General features: G+C 44.1%; 1 long non-coding RNA gene across 2 annotated transcripts in view; it reads left to right on the top strand.

Annotated features, from left to right (window-relative positions):
• Positions 1-2,189: 2,189 nt before the first annotated feature.
• The window catches only part of LOC122460030, a 57,676-nt gene continuing 46,590 nt past the window's right edge, over positions 2,190-13,275 (top strand). For both annotated transcript variants that reach the window (XR_006281070.1, XR_006281071.1), the window contains exons 1-2: positions 2,190-2,953; positions 3,206-3,263. This is a non-coding gene — a long non-coding RNA (uncharacterized LOC122460030). The remainder of the gene's footprint in view (positions 2,954-3,205; positions 3,264-13,275) is intronic.

Below are 13,275 nucleotides of genomic sequence, written 5' to 3'. Positions count from 1 at the left end.
AGGCACAGCAGTGCGCTGGGAGACTCTCCAGTGACTGGGGAAGGCTACATGGTGGGTCCCTGCTGGGAGAGAAACCTGTGGAAGGACAGAAGCTTGCTGAAGAGGCTTCTGAGTGACCAGCTGTGGTACCCTGTGGAGATGGAGCCAGGGAATGAACCCAACCAACTGAGGCAGGAACTGAGCAGAAGTATGAGGTGCTTATGGGAACTGGGACAGTTTAGACCTGAAGTCAGTCTGCTGTTTTTTAGTATAGGATCTCAGGGCCAGGGTTCCCCTATCGTGCAGCCTGGAGGTGTTAATGAAATGCCCTTGTGATCCAGGGACAAAGACATAGCCTAGGGATCATCAAAGGAATTGTACATCTTGAGGAGGACAAAGGTCTACTGGCTCTGAGTTCAATAACAGGGACTGTGATCAGCCCCTGCTACATGGAGAGAAGGAACCCCCTACTATCTGGGGTGAAGGACTTGATGGTCATACATACCATATGCAGTGGGTGATGGCACAGGAAGGCAAAAAGGTTTGTGGCTATGTAGCTGGACTTTTATTTGCCCTGGAAGGGTGGGACAGAGGCAGAACTGTATGTGGAGGAAGGAAGTTCTGTTTCGTGAATGATTTTGAGATTTTAAAATTTGGCTTCATTCACAATTGAAGTGAAAACCAGACACTTAAAAATTCTGAAAAGTCCCAAATTTCATTTTGGTCATTCAAAACATTTTGTTCCATTAAAATCCAATGTTTCATTTTGATTTCAACTTTTAAAATTTTTTAGGATATTATGCTATATAAAATATAATATACAAGAAAAACATTGAAACATTGATATCACTTCAAAAATGCAGAATTGAAACAATTTGTTCTGATAATGTCAAACCGGAGGCTTTTACATTGTTGGAACTTTTTTTTTGAACAAAATTCTGGCACAATCAATCTGATTTTTCAAAGCATTTTGATTTTTGAAAGAACCACGTATTTCAATGGAACATGGTACCATCAAAGTTTATCCCACCAGCACTAGCCAGAGGGCCAAAGCACTTAACTTGTCCAACCTGCCAGAGACACTGAGGGAAGCTGAGACCTGGCACTCTGGTGACAGGATGGGTGAGATGACTCTTCTAATGGCCTTATCTGGTGAAATTGTTTGCCTATGGAAGCTGTGTGCTGGGCTGACCTAGCCAGAAGCAACATCAACCTACTGCATCAGGGAAAAAATGAAAAAAGCTGCTTGGCTTGTGTATACTTTTTGAACAATAAAGGCCCTTTGGGGAACTGGATGGCTCCTGGAATTGGCTACTGGAAATAGAGCCTGTAAGCTGCAGTTATCCCTGATGCTTATGTACCCCTTGCCTCTGTGGGAGTCATTGGCTGCAGATTCATTGGCCCTATCTCATCTCCCACCCCCACCACATTACCTTATCTCTGTTCCCAGCTCCTTCCATATGCCCATACAGCTGGCTGTCACAACTTACATGGGTCCAACCCCTGAATGGGATCCACCAGAAATCCTTCTTTCCCATGTGAAATTGGAAAATGGAGGGTTTCCTCAATAGAAATGTGGCTTTTTACTGGCTTTTTTTTGAGGGGGGGGGAGAAAACACCCACAAATTTGAACCCCCAAAATATTGCCAAAAACTGAAACAAACACTTTTTTCTGACAAAAAATTTAAACATTTCAAGGAAAGTGAAAATTTTCATTTAGTTAAAAATATAACTTTCCACTCCCCCCACAAAAAACAAGTTTTAAATGAAAATGTTTGTGATGGTATGTGTACTCCACACAGATTCTAAAAGGGTTAATGTGGCTCTGTGAGGCCAATTATGCTACCTGACTGCACTTGGAGAGTGAGCTGGCCAGCTGGGCTTAATTAAAGATGAACTGTGTGGTTAGTTTAAATACAGTAAGTGTGGATCAGAAGTGTGCTGCAAAGAATGAATGCTACAATACCTGTCTTGTTTCAGAGTAGCAGCTGTGTTAGTCTGTATTCGCAAAAAGAAAAGGAGTATTTGTGGCATTTTAGAGACTAACAAATTTATTTGAGCATAAGCTTTCGTGAGCTACAGCTCACTTCATCGGATGCATTCGGTCGGAATGCATCCGATGAAGTGAGCTGTAGGTCACGAAAGCTTATGCTCTAATAAAGTTGTTAGTCTCTAAGGTGCCACAAGTACTCCTTTTCTTTTTGGGAATACCTGTCTTGGTACTTGAGGGTAGAGCAGTGAGCAAGGTAAAGGAGGAAGGCTAGTGGGAGAGTTGGCTCTGAAATCCTCTCAGGAGTGGGCAAGTCTGTCAGGAGTGATATAGAGCCACAGGTGGTTAGCCCTGAGGGTAGAATGAGGCATTCCAGGGAGAAAGCTAAAGGGATACTGACAGGTCTTGCTTGAGGAATACTGAATTTGGGTTAAGTTGTAGCTTTGGGGTTTGAGATTTACTGGGGGATTTGGGAGAACCTTGGGAGCTCTGAGAGCAGGGTGAACCTAGAGAAGTAGTGGGGAAACTGCCTAGTAAAAGGCTATGGTGGAAAGAAGCCCAGAGAGGCAGCAGGGCTTTGTTTGATTAGACAGACCTTGCCTGCTTGCTACAGGATCCCTGGACTGAAACCCAGAGTTGAGAGCAGCAATGGGTGCCCCCGTCCACTGATGGAAAAAGGTAGTGTGCAAAGCCCCTTCAGGCCCTCCCCCCGATATAAAGGGATAAGGACACTCACAGCCCTGAGCCAAAAGGGTGTGAGGACCTTTGGGCTCAGTCAAGCCTGAAAACATGTTGTAAGGACATTGGAGTGTATATATGTTGGACTATAGTTCCACCCCTATTGGGGTAACAGAGTGTGACCTGGCTAGAGGACTAAGTCATTGGAAGAGAGACCACCACAGGCCTGGAGTGACAGTTGGCAGGGGGTACTGGAAGGGAAAAGAGCTGCTATACCATACCCAGCCTCAGTGGGGCACTCCAGTGGTGAGTCCACTCTTCTACACTACTCTACTTACAAACTCAATGTTCTAATGATTTCTTAAATTTAATACTAATTTTAGTCACTAGCACAAGTATATTGTATTTGACTCAGTAGAGTAACTTTACAAAAATCCCTCATCTTTAAGGCATTTCTTAATCCATGCTAAAAGAGAAGCTTCTCTCATCTGGCCACAAGATGGAAGCATCACACAAAAATCAATACAATAACACTATTTTCCTTTGTTTTGTTCACAGCACCACCTCATACAGTGAATTCTTCTGAAGCAGCTGAGAGCCTTCACAAATTTTGGAGGTAAGTGACAAGAGATTGTCCTTCCTGTCCAAATGCTTTGTTGGGAAGTATTTTGAATCTGTATCCACAGATCCACAGTATCCAGGATTTTCCATACAACTCAAATTATGATGGGTACTCTTCTAAAAGAGGTAAAACAAATGAAAAAATTCTGCTCTTAACCAAGAGGAAACTGGAAGTCAATGGAGTCATTCAATATTTACACCAGAGTCTCGTGCAATGTTTTTATTTATTGCAATTCATGTTGAAATATAAAGCTCTGATAACCTAAAGTCTGTATAGTAAGCATCCGAGTAGTCCCTCTGAAGTTAATGGAATTTAGAATTAAGCACTTAAGTCTCTCTGGGGCTTGGGGCCTAAAACTCAAACTCATCTGAGATTAGTTTCCATTGCATCTAAGAAAACTTGTAATATTTACCAACATTATTCTCCCATCATGTTAGCAATTGGCTAGTTATCTTAGGTGCCTGTATAACATATACACCTTCTGGGCATGGTGCTCTGTCCCATCTAGTGGCACTGAGACCACTTAGAGAGATAAAATAAATCTGCTCTACAGCCTTAGCTAACAGCCAGTTGGCTTTTAGCTCATGCAGTAGGACAGGGGTGGCCAACCTGAGCCTGAGAAGGAGCCAGAATTTACCAATGTACACTGCCAAAGAGTCACAATAATATGTCAGCAGCCCCGCATCAGCTCCCCCACCCCACTCCCAACACCTCCCACCCACTGGCCTTGCTGATCAGTGTCTCCTGCTCCCTCCCTGCACTTCCCGATCAGCTGTTTCGTGGCGTGCAGGAGGATCTGGGGGGGGAAGAGGAGCGAGGGCACAGCAAGCTCAGGGGAGGGGGTGGGAAGGGGTGGAGTGGAGGCAGGGCCTGTGGCAGAGCCAGGGGTTGAACAGAGAGCACCCTCCAGCACATTGGAAAATTGGTGCCTGTAACTTCAGCCCTGGAGTTGGTGCCAAAACAAGGAGCCGCATATTAACTTTTGAAGAGCTGCATGTGGCTCTGGAGCCACAAGTTGGCCACCCCTGCAGTATTAGGCTCATGCACTAAGCTCCAGAGGTCACCAGTTCAGTCCTGCCCACCGATGACCAGGGTCTGTCAGCATTACACCCCTACATGAACACAAGAAGCCTGGGAAACAAGCAGGAAGAATTGGAAGTTCTGGCATAGTAAAGGAACTATGATGTGACTGGAATAACAGACTTGGTGGGGTAACGCACATGACCGGAGCACTGTCATGGATGGGTATAAACTCTTCAGGAAGGTGAGGCAGGGAAGAAAAGGTGGAGGAATTGTACTGTATGTAAGAGAACAATATGATTGCTCAGAGCTCCAATATAAAACTGGAGAAGAGCTTGTTGAGAGTCTCTGGGTTAAGTTTAAAGGCGAGAGCAACAAGGGTGATGTCATTGTGGGCGTCTGCTATAGACCATCCGACCAGGAGGATGAGGTAGACAAGGATTTCTTTGGACAACTAACAGAAGTTTCCAGATGACAGGTCCCGGTTCTCATGGGGGCCTTCAATCACCCTGACACCTGCTGGGAGAGCAATACAGCAATGCACAGAAAATCCAGGAAGTTTTTTGCAGAGTGTTGGGGACAACTTCCTGGTGCAAGTGCTCGAGGAACCAACTGGGGCCATGGTCCTCTTGACCTGCTGCTCACAAACAGGGAAGAATTGGTAGGGGAAGTAGAAGTGGGTGGCAACCTGGGCAGCAGTGACCATGTCATGGTCGAGTTCAGGATCCTGGCAAAAGGAAGAAAGGAAAGCACCAGAATACAGACCCTGGACTTCAGAAAAGCAGACTTAGACTCCCTTAGGGAACTGACGGGCAGGATCCCCTGGGAGGCTAATATGAGGGGGAAAGGAAAGCTGGCTGTATTTTAAAGAAGCTTTATTGAGGGCACAGGAACAAACCATCCCGATGTACAGAAAGAATAGCAAATATAGCCGGCGACCAGCTTGGCTTAACAGAGAAATCTTCGGTGAGCTTAAACACAAAAAGGAAGCTTACAAGAAGTGGAAACTTAGACATATGAGGGAGGAGTATAAATACATTGCTTGAGCATGCAGTGGTGTAATCAGGAAGGCCGAAGCACAATTGGAGTTGCATCTAGCAAGAGATGTGAAGGGTAACAAGAAGGATTTCTACAGGTATGTTAGCAACAAGAAGGTGGTCAGGGAAAGCGTAGGACCCTTACTGAATGTGGGAGGCACCCTAGTGACAGATGTGGAAAAAGCTGAAGTACTCAATGCTTTTTTTGCCTAGGTCTTCACAGACAACGTCAGCTCCCTGGGCAGCACAGTATGGAGAGGAGGTGAGAGGCCCTCAGTGGTGAAAGAACAGGTTAAGGACTATTTAGAAAAGCTGGACATGCACAAGTCCATGGGTCCGGATCTAATGCACCCGAGGGAGCTGAGGGAGTTGGCTGATGTGATTGCAGAGCCATTGGCCATTATCTTTGAAAACTTGTGGCGATTGGTGGAGATCCTGGATGATTGGAAAAAGACAAATATAGTGCCCAGCTTTTAAAAAGGGAAGAAGGAGAATCCGGGGAACTACAGACCATTCCACCTCACCTCAGTCTCTGGAAAAATCATGGAGCAGATCCTCAAGGAATCCATTTTGAAGCACTTGGAAGAGAGGAAGTGATCAGGAACAGTCAACATGGATTCACCAAGGGCAAGTCATGCCTGACCAACCTGATTGCCTTCTATGATGAGATAACTGGCTCTGTGGATACAGGAAAAGTGGTGGACGTGCTATATCTTGACTTTAGCAAAGCTTTTGATAGTCTCCCACAGTATTCTTGCCAGTAAGTTAAAGAAGTATGGATTGGATGAATAGACTATAAGGAGGCTAGAAAGCTGGCTAGATTGTCGGACTCAATGGGTAATGATCAACTGTTTGCTGTTTAGTTGGCAGCCGGGATCAAGCGGAGTGCCCCAGGGGTCTGTCCTGGTGACAGTTTTGTTCCACATCTTCATTAATGATCTGAATGATGGGATGGATTGCACCCTTAGCAAGTTTGCAGATGATACTATGCTGTGGAGAGAGGTAGATATGCTAGACAGTAGGGATAGGGTCCAGAGTGACTTAGATAAATTGAAGGATTGGACTAAAATAAATCTGAGGTTCAACAAGGACAAGACGGAAGAATACCATGCACTGCTACAGGCTGGGGACTGACTGGCTAAGCGGCGGTTCTTGCAGAAAAGGACCTGGGGATTACAGTGGATGAGAAACTGGATATGAGTCAACAGTGTTCCCTTCTTGCCAAGAAGGTTAACAGCATATTGGGCTGCATTAGTAGGAGCACTGCCAGCAGGTCGAGGGAACTGACTATTCCCCTCTATTCGGCACTGGTGAGGACACATCTAGAGTACTGCGTCCAGTTTTGGGCCCCCCCACTACAGAAAGGATGTGGACAAATTGGAGAGAGTCCAGCAGAGGGCAACAAAAATGATTAGGGGGCTGGGGCACATGACTTGAAGAGAGGCAGAGGGAACTGGGCTTATTTAGTTTGCAGAAGAGAAGAGTAAGAGGAGAATTTGATAGCAGCCTTCAACTACCTGAAGGGTGGGGTTCCAAAGAGGATGGAGCTAGGCTGTTGTCAGTAGTAAGAGATGACCGAACAGGGAGCAATGGTCTCAAGTGGCAGGGGGGAGATCTAGGTTGGATATTAGGGAAAAACTATTTCACTAGGAGGATGGGTGAAGCACTGGAATGGGTTACCTAGAGAGGTGGTGGAATCTCCATCCTTGGAGGTTTTTAAGGCCTGGCTGGGATGACTTAGTTGGGGTTGGTCCTGCTTTGAGCAGGGTGTTGGACTAGATGACCTCCTGAGGTCTCTTACAACCCAAATTTTCTATTATTCTATTTGGTTGCACCATAGCTTGACTGCGGAACTGCTGGCTGTTAGCAATAGCATGCTGTACCCTGCTCAGATACTTGAGCACTATAGAAGTATGTTTATACTGCAATTAAACTCCCAGGGCTAGCCCATGGCAGCTGACTCGGGCTGTTCAATTGTGGAAGGTGTGTGGTTTTGTTAGTGTGTAAACTCCCCCTTGCCCCCCCACCCTCATGGGGTCCCAGAGCCCAGACTAAGCCTGAGTTCCCATGTCTACTCTGCAATTTTTACAGCCTCGCAAGCCTGAGTCAGCTGACATGGGCCAGTCCTAGGAGTTTAATTGCAGTGTGGACATACTTGAGGGTCACTTAGGGTATTATTCCTAGGTTCAGTTTATTTTCCACAAGATGAATGAAATCTCCAGGTCTATATATCTTTCAGTAAACGCATACTGGTAACAGCTCTGCAGAAAAACTGTCACCACTAGCAAATATATGGGGTGTGTGTGTGTGTTTGTAGTATATATTTATAACTACCTTCTTGTTACTTTGCAAAAAAGCATGACTATTTTTTATTCTCACTATTTTACACACACAATGAATTTCCATTTTAGGTTAGTTTGTTTTCACTGTAAAAATGGTGACACTTCAGATTCCAAGACCAGTAGGGACCATTGTGATCGTCTAGTTTGACATCCTGTATAACATAGGCCATAGGCCTTCTCTGAATTAATTCCTATTAAAAGTTGTGCTCTTCAAAACAAAACCCACCCCACACACATTCTTGGCTTAGATCTGTAAATTGTGTAAATATCGGCTTTTGCAGCTACTTACATATGGAGCAAATATTGTTTGTTCTACACACTAGTCATGCACATTTCTTTCAACATATGCTTAGAAGGACTTGGAGAGCCATCGGCCATTATTTCTAGGCTGATCAGCTGGGTGAGTGGGACAGCAGTTGGATTTCATCACCATATTTCAACCAGTTTCAGTTAAACCAAAACAGATATGAGAATTTACCAGCATACAATATTCTGATGCTCTGCTGTGCACATTTCTCACTTGGAGCTAGTATGCATGATGAGATGACGGACTCTTTAAGTGACCATCAGTGCAAGTACTAGGGTTATAGCCTGGAAGAAAAGTAGTGAATTAAATTTAAATATTCACTCTTCTCTCTTCCGTAAGTGCTTCTGAGCCATAGCTCTGCTTCTCCAATTGTCTTTCTATTCCCCATCTCAGATGATTGTTTACTCTCCAAGAACCTATTTGTGCCTGAAAGCACAGGCTTGTGTGTGGGCTAGTATATAGTCTGAGCACCAGGGGACTTTTTTTTTTTAAGGCCCCAAGGAACCATCATTTTTTAGTCTGACATCCTACATAACAAAAGCCATAGACTTTCACCCAGTGGTTCCTATTGTAAATCCATAACTTTTGCTTGAGCTAGAGCGTATAAGCACAGAACATTCTGTATCAGGTAGCTAGAATGCCTCCTAGAGCTTCCTGTCATGTAAAAGGAGCATACCCAATCCTGCACCCTTTTATGGAGTGTAGACTACTTTTGCTCTATGATTCCTCCACTCCTGCTTCAGGTACCAGTGCAGAGGGAGGGTGGAGCTATGTCTTCTCTGCCTCTATCCCTTGGGGGAAGTGTTTCTCTCTCTTTTTCCCTGCCCTAGAGTATGGAGAGAGCAGCTGTTCCTGTGCTCTCCTGACTAGAGAGAATGCAATTGTGCCTGGCTATTATTTGGGCCCCGCAAAGGAAAGAGAAGACCATTGCTGACCTCTGTGCAGCCATGTCTGGGCCAGGCACAACTGGGTCCCAGAGTGGCCTTACAGCCATTGCCTCTGGCTGCAATCAGCAGTGAGGCGCACAATACAAAGAGCACTTTTTTGATTGTATTTCCATGACTTTCAACACCACAGCAAAGTTACTGTGCTAAGTTATTATGCATTGAATTGTTATGTTTCCTACTCACTCTAGCCAAGGGCTGGAGAATGTCTGAGGAGAAAACTTCATAACATGAACTATGTTTAGAATAAAAAATACAGTACATAGTACATATTTGTATTGTGAGAAAGCTAGTTCAAGCTGTCTCTCTAACTGCAGTGGGGTATTGATTAATGTTGTAACAATTTGTGTTGGACATAGTGGCAGGTTCCAAGAAATTGTGACTGAGTCTGAAGATGCCTTTCTTCCTGTGCTACAGCTACTAAGACCACTTGCACAAAAACAGAGAGGGGGAAATGTTCAGCAGGTGGAATCATGAAAGAGCCCACATTATTCCTCCTATACCCTTGAGCATTAGATTGCAGGGGGGTTGTATGAGTGACAGCTGCAGGCAGACATCTGTGATACAATAAATCACAAGCATTGAACACAGTATCATCTCTGCACATAGACGCTACCATATGCTCATGAGGCTCTTTGAGTCAGACCCCAGGAATAACAAATGAATAACTTGCTGCCTTGCTACTAAGATGTAGATCCTAAAGGCTGATAATGATTTACAGGAGAAAACAAAAGAGGAGCCTAATTGGGAAGATGGGAGTTCAGAGCACATGCTAATTCATAATTTTATGGAGCTATAAGGGCTCAACGTTTTCCTGAAATATATTTGAGTGAATGCAGGGCTGTGAAAGGTTTTGAAATAGCAGCCCTGAAGAATGTTCTAGAAGTACCTGTGGGACTGGTACAACATGGTTCATGACACTGCCTTCCGCTCCTGAGGTGTCCCAACCCTGGCTTGCAGGGACTCGCTCTAGGAGTGAGGGCAGTTCAGTCACCATATTAAACTTATTTCTTCCATGGTACTAGCAGAGATTGTTGGGTTCCATTAGTGAATTCCATGACATGGACACCTGTCCATGAGAAATTAGGCTTGGATACAGATACTACTATCTAGAAACTATAGTGGGTGCTCTAAAAATATCTGAGTAGTCACTGACTCACTTCCCACAAAGCCAAACAGCTGTCAGATGGTAAAGACTGACATTGCTATTGTTTTCATTAGCAACCTGGGCTGGATCTGAGCAGCTGACAAGCTATATATCCTCTTAGCAACCCCTAAAGCCATCCAGTTCTCCATTTAGTTACTCTTTTATTTCAACATGTCACACAAATGCTAAAATACTCACAATTTATGAATTCACAATATTTTAATACATTATTCAAACTGATGTGATGTGAGATGAAAGTTACCTAAAATACATGGATTCGGATGATTTGCCCTTCTTCAGAACAATTGGTCTCAAGTGAGAAGCAGAGAATCTGTTTAAGTAGGCTTAATAATAACATTGGATTTTAAAGAATGCAATCCAATGAAATGCTTGATTGGCCCAAGTCTGTATCTTCTGTTCTCTTTGAATTTCCATCTACCTTAAGTAGAGCTGGATGAAAGATGCTACCGTGTATACTTGTTTATAAGCCAAATATTTGAGACTGCCATTCCCAAATATTGCAGTGGTCTTGCCCTAGTGGATAGCTGTCTATTATTCCACTATGCAGTATGTCACAGATCTCATTCTCCACTTCATGCACTCAGGGCTGGCATAGTTAAGATATTGCAGGTCGGAAGTAAGGTGCACTGGCAGACCTCCTGCAGGAGGCAAGGGCAGTATCTACATGCAGGCTCTACGACTTTGCACTGCCTCCAGGGTGTCTGGCCCCATAGGAACTAAAACCCTTTAGTTTAACATCCAGTAAGCTATAATCTTTTTAAGTGACTGGCAGAAGGTTGGTCCCTTTAAACTGAAGTAGCCAGAAAGTGGCAGCTGATGACTGTATGCTCTTTCTAATTTTGTAAATGCCTGTCATTAGGGGAGGCACAAAAAAGGAATGCAGTCCTCCTTCCTTGTCTTTGCCCCTGCCCAAGGGCCATCTCTTCCCCTTTTCTTCTGTCTGTGGTCAGGACTATGGAAAATTGGTTTGACTCACCCTTCCCTCCCTGCAGGTGCAATGACTCACTCTCCTAAATGCTGCTCTGAAGGACGCAGCTGCTCTGAGTCCGTTTGCCCTCACATTTAACTCCCATTGATTTCAATGGCAGTTTGTTTTGTGTGACTATCCAGGGGCGTAATGTTTCTTTTAAAACTAAAGCAAACCCCCAAAACTGTCTTGGTTTAAGGGACTGTCCATTAGAATAGGGATATACCTCAGGCAAAAACTGCTTATTACCTCTAAAGCCTCCTAATCAATATACACCTGATGCAAGGCCAAAGCTTTTTCAAACCCAAAGCTGTGAGGCCTAGAGAAATTTAAAAGAACAAGAAAATAACTTAATCTGGTGTCTTATGCCATCTCCAGATTGAACATGTTCTCCAGGTGGCTACCCTATCCCTGGCTGATTAGCAGGGTCAATTCAGTGATGTGATTTTTAGCAAGTGAGTCTAGCAACCGCCCCACTTCCACCTTCACTTGTGATTAAATCCCCTGTTGTAGGGCCTGGTCCAAAATTCACTGAAGCCACTGGAAAGATTCCCATTGACTTAAATGGGCTATGGAGCAGGTGGCTGAGGTTTGCGCGCTTGCATAACATGCTTGCCCTGTGTGTGTGTGTGTGTGTGTGTCCCTCAAAGTGGATAGTTCATTTGGGTAATTATTATTGGGGAGGATGGCCTTGTAGAGGGCAAAGGGGTTTCCTCCCTCAGAAAATATGTGACAGAACCTGCTATTTGCAGGACCGATAAAAATACGTTGTGGGTTTTATTTGCCTGCTGGTTTCTGAGACTGTTGTGAGCACTCGCTTCACATTATCAAGTTTTCTTCTGCAACCAGGAGCACTTGAAACTTTTTTTATCTGAAAGCTGAGATGCTCATGCAATCTCTTGATTCCACAAGCTGGAGCTTTAAGAAGAACACTGAATATTGCAAAGTCATGATCAAATCACAAGAGTTAAAACACTGCATTTGGCGGAATCTAGCCAATTCCAAATACAAAAAACCTAGTTCTTCAGAAGCATGCTTCCTGCCCAGGGATATATCATCTCTGGCAGAGATGACTTAGCAATGGCCAGAGAAGGCTGTATTCCATCAGTGGCAAGAAAACTATCCCTTCTCGTGGTGGCAAGGCTTTTAACATGGGACCCCAGGAGCCATTGCCGAACACAAAAAGTATTACACTGTATGTCACCCAGGCAGTGGTGAGTAATTAAAGGTTCAGCAGTCTTATTTTTTCTTTTTTCTGTATCCTAACTTTGTTTATTTCAGTTTTGTCTCCCCCTGTCCTACAACCCCAATCAAACACATGTTTTTGGGATTTTTTCATACCAGATGATGACTATTGGAATACTGTGTCCAATCCTGGTGCCCACAGCCCAAGAAGGATGTTGATATATTGGAGAGAGTTCAGAGAAGAGCCATGAGAATGCATAAAGGATTAGAAAACATGCCTTATAGTGATAGACTCAAGAACTCAATCGAGTTAGTTTAACAAAGGGAAGGTTAGGGACTTGATTACAGGCTATAAGAATCTACATGGGGAACAAATATTCAATAATGGGCTCTTCAATCTTGCAGAGAAATTTATAGCACATTCCAGTGCCTGGAAGCTGAAGCTAGACAAATTCAGACTGGAAATAAGGCATACATTTTTAACAATGAGTAATCAAGCACTGGAACAATTGACCCAGGGTCATGGTGGATTCTCCATCACTGATCATTTTTAAATCAAGATTGGATGTCTTCTTAAAAATATGCTCTAGGAATTATTTTGGGGAAGTTGTATGGCCTGTGTTATATAGGTGGTCAGACTAGATGATCATAATGGTTCTTTCTTGGACTCTATGAATCTGTTGCACATCATGCTGAATAAGACTCTATGCAATTTACTTTGAGCTTCTTGTTGTATTCTAACTCACTGACTTGAATACAGGTTTAGAGTAGATGGGCATGAAAACAGATGGAATGTTCAGATTGCTAACATAGGGCCTGTTGCAGCTCTGATTTAAGGCAACTGGGCTAAATCCTTGGAGGTGATCTGTTGGGTCTGCCATTCCCCCTGAAGTCAATGAGATTTGCAGGTGTTCAGTAATGGAAGTTTAGCCATTGACTTCAATAGCCTGGTCTCCAGCTGTAACCTCTGGGCTTCCAAACCTGCCACTGACTTTGCAAAGGCCTTGTCTACACATCTTGACCTACTCTGAAAAGG

This window comes from Dermochelys coriacea, chromosome 4, assembly GCF_009764565.3.
Source record: "Dermochelys coriacea isolate rDerCor1 chromosome 4, rDerCor1.pri.v4, whole genome shotgun sequence".
NCBI classification, from domain to species: domain Eukaryota; kingdom Metazoa; phylum Chordata; order Testudines; family Dermochelyidae; genus Dermochelys; species Dermochelys coriacea.
Note: the sequence above shows the minus strand (reverse complement) of the source record. Positions and strands in the feature narration are given on the sequence as shown.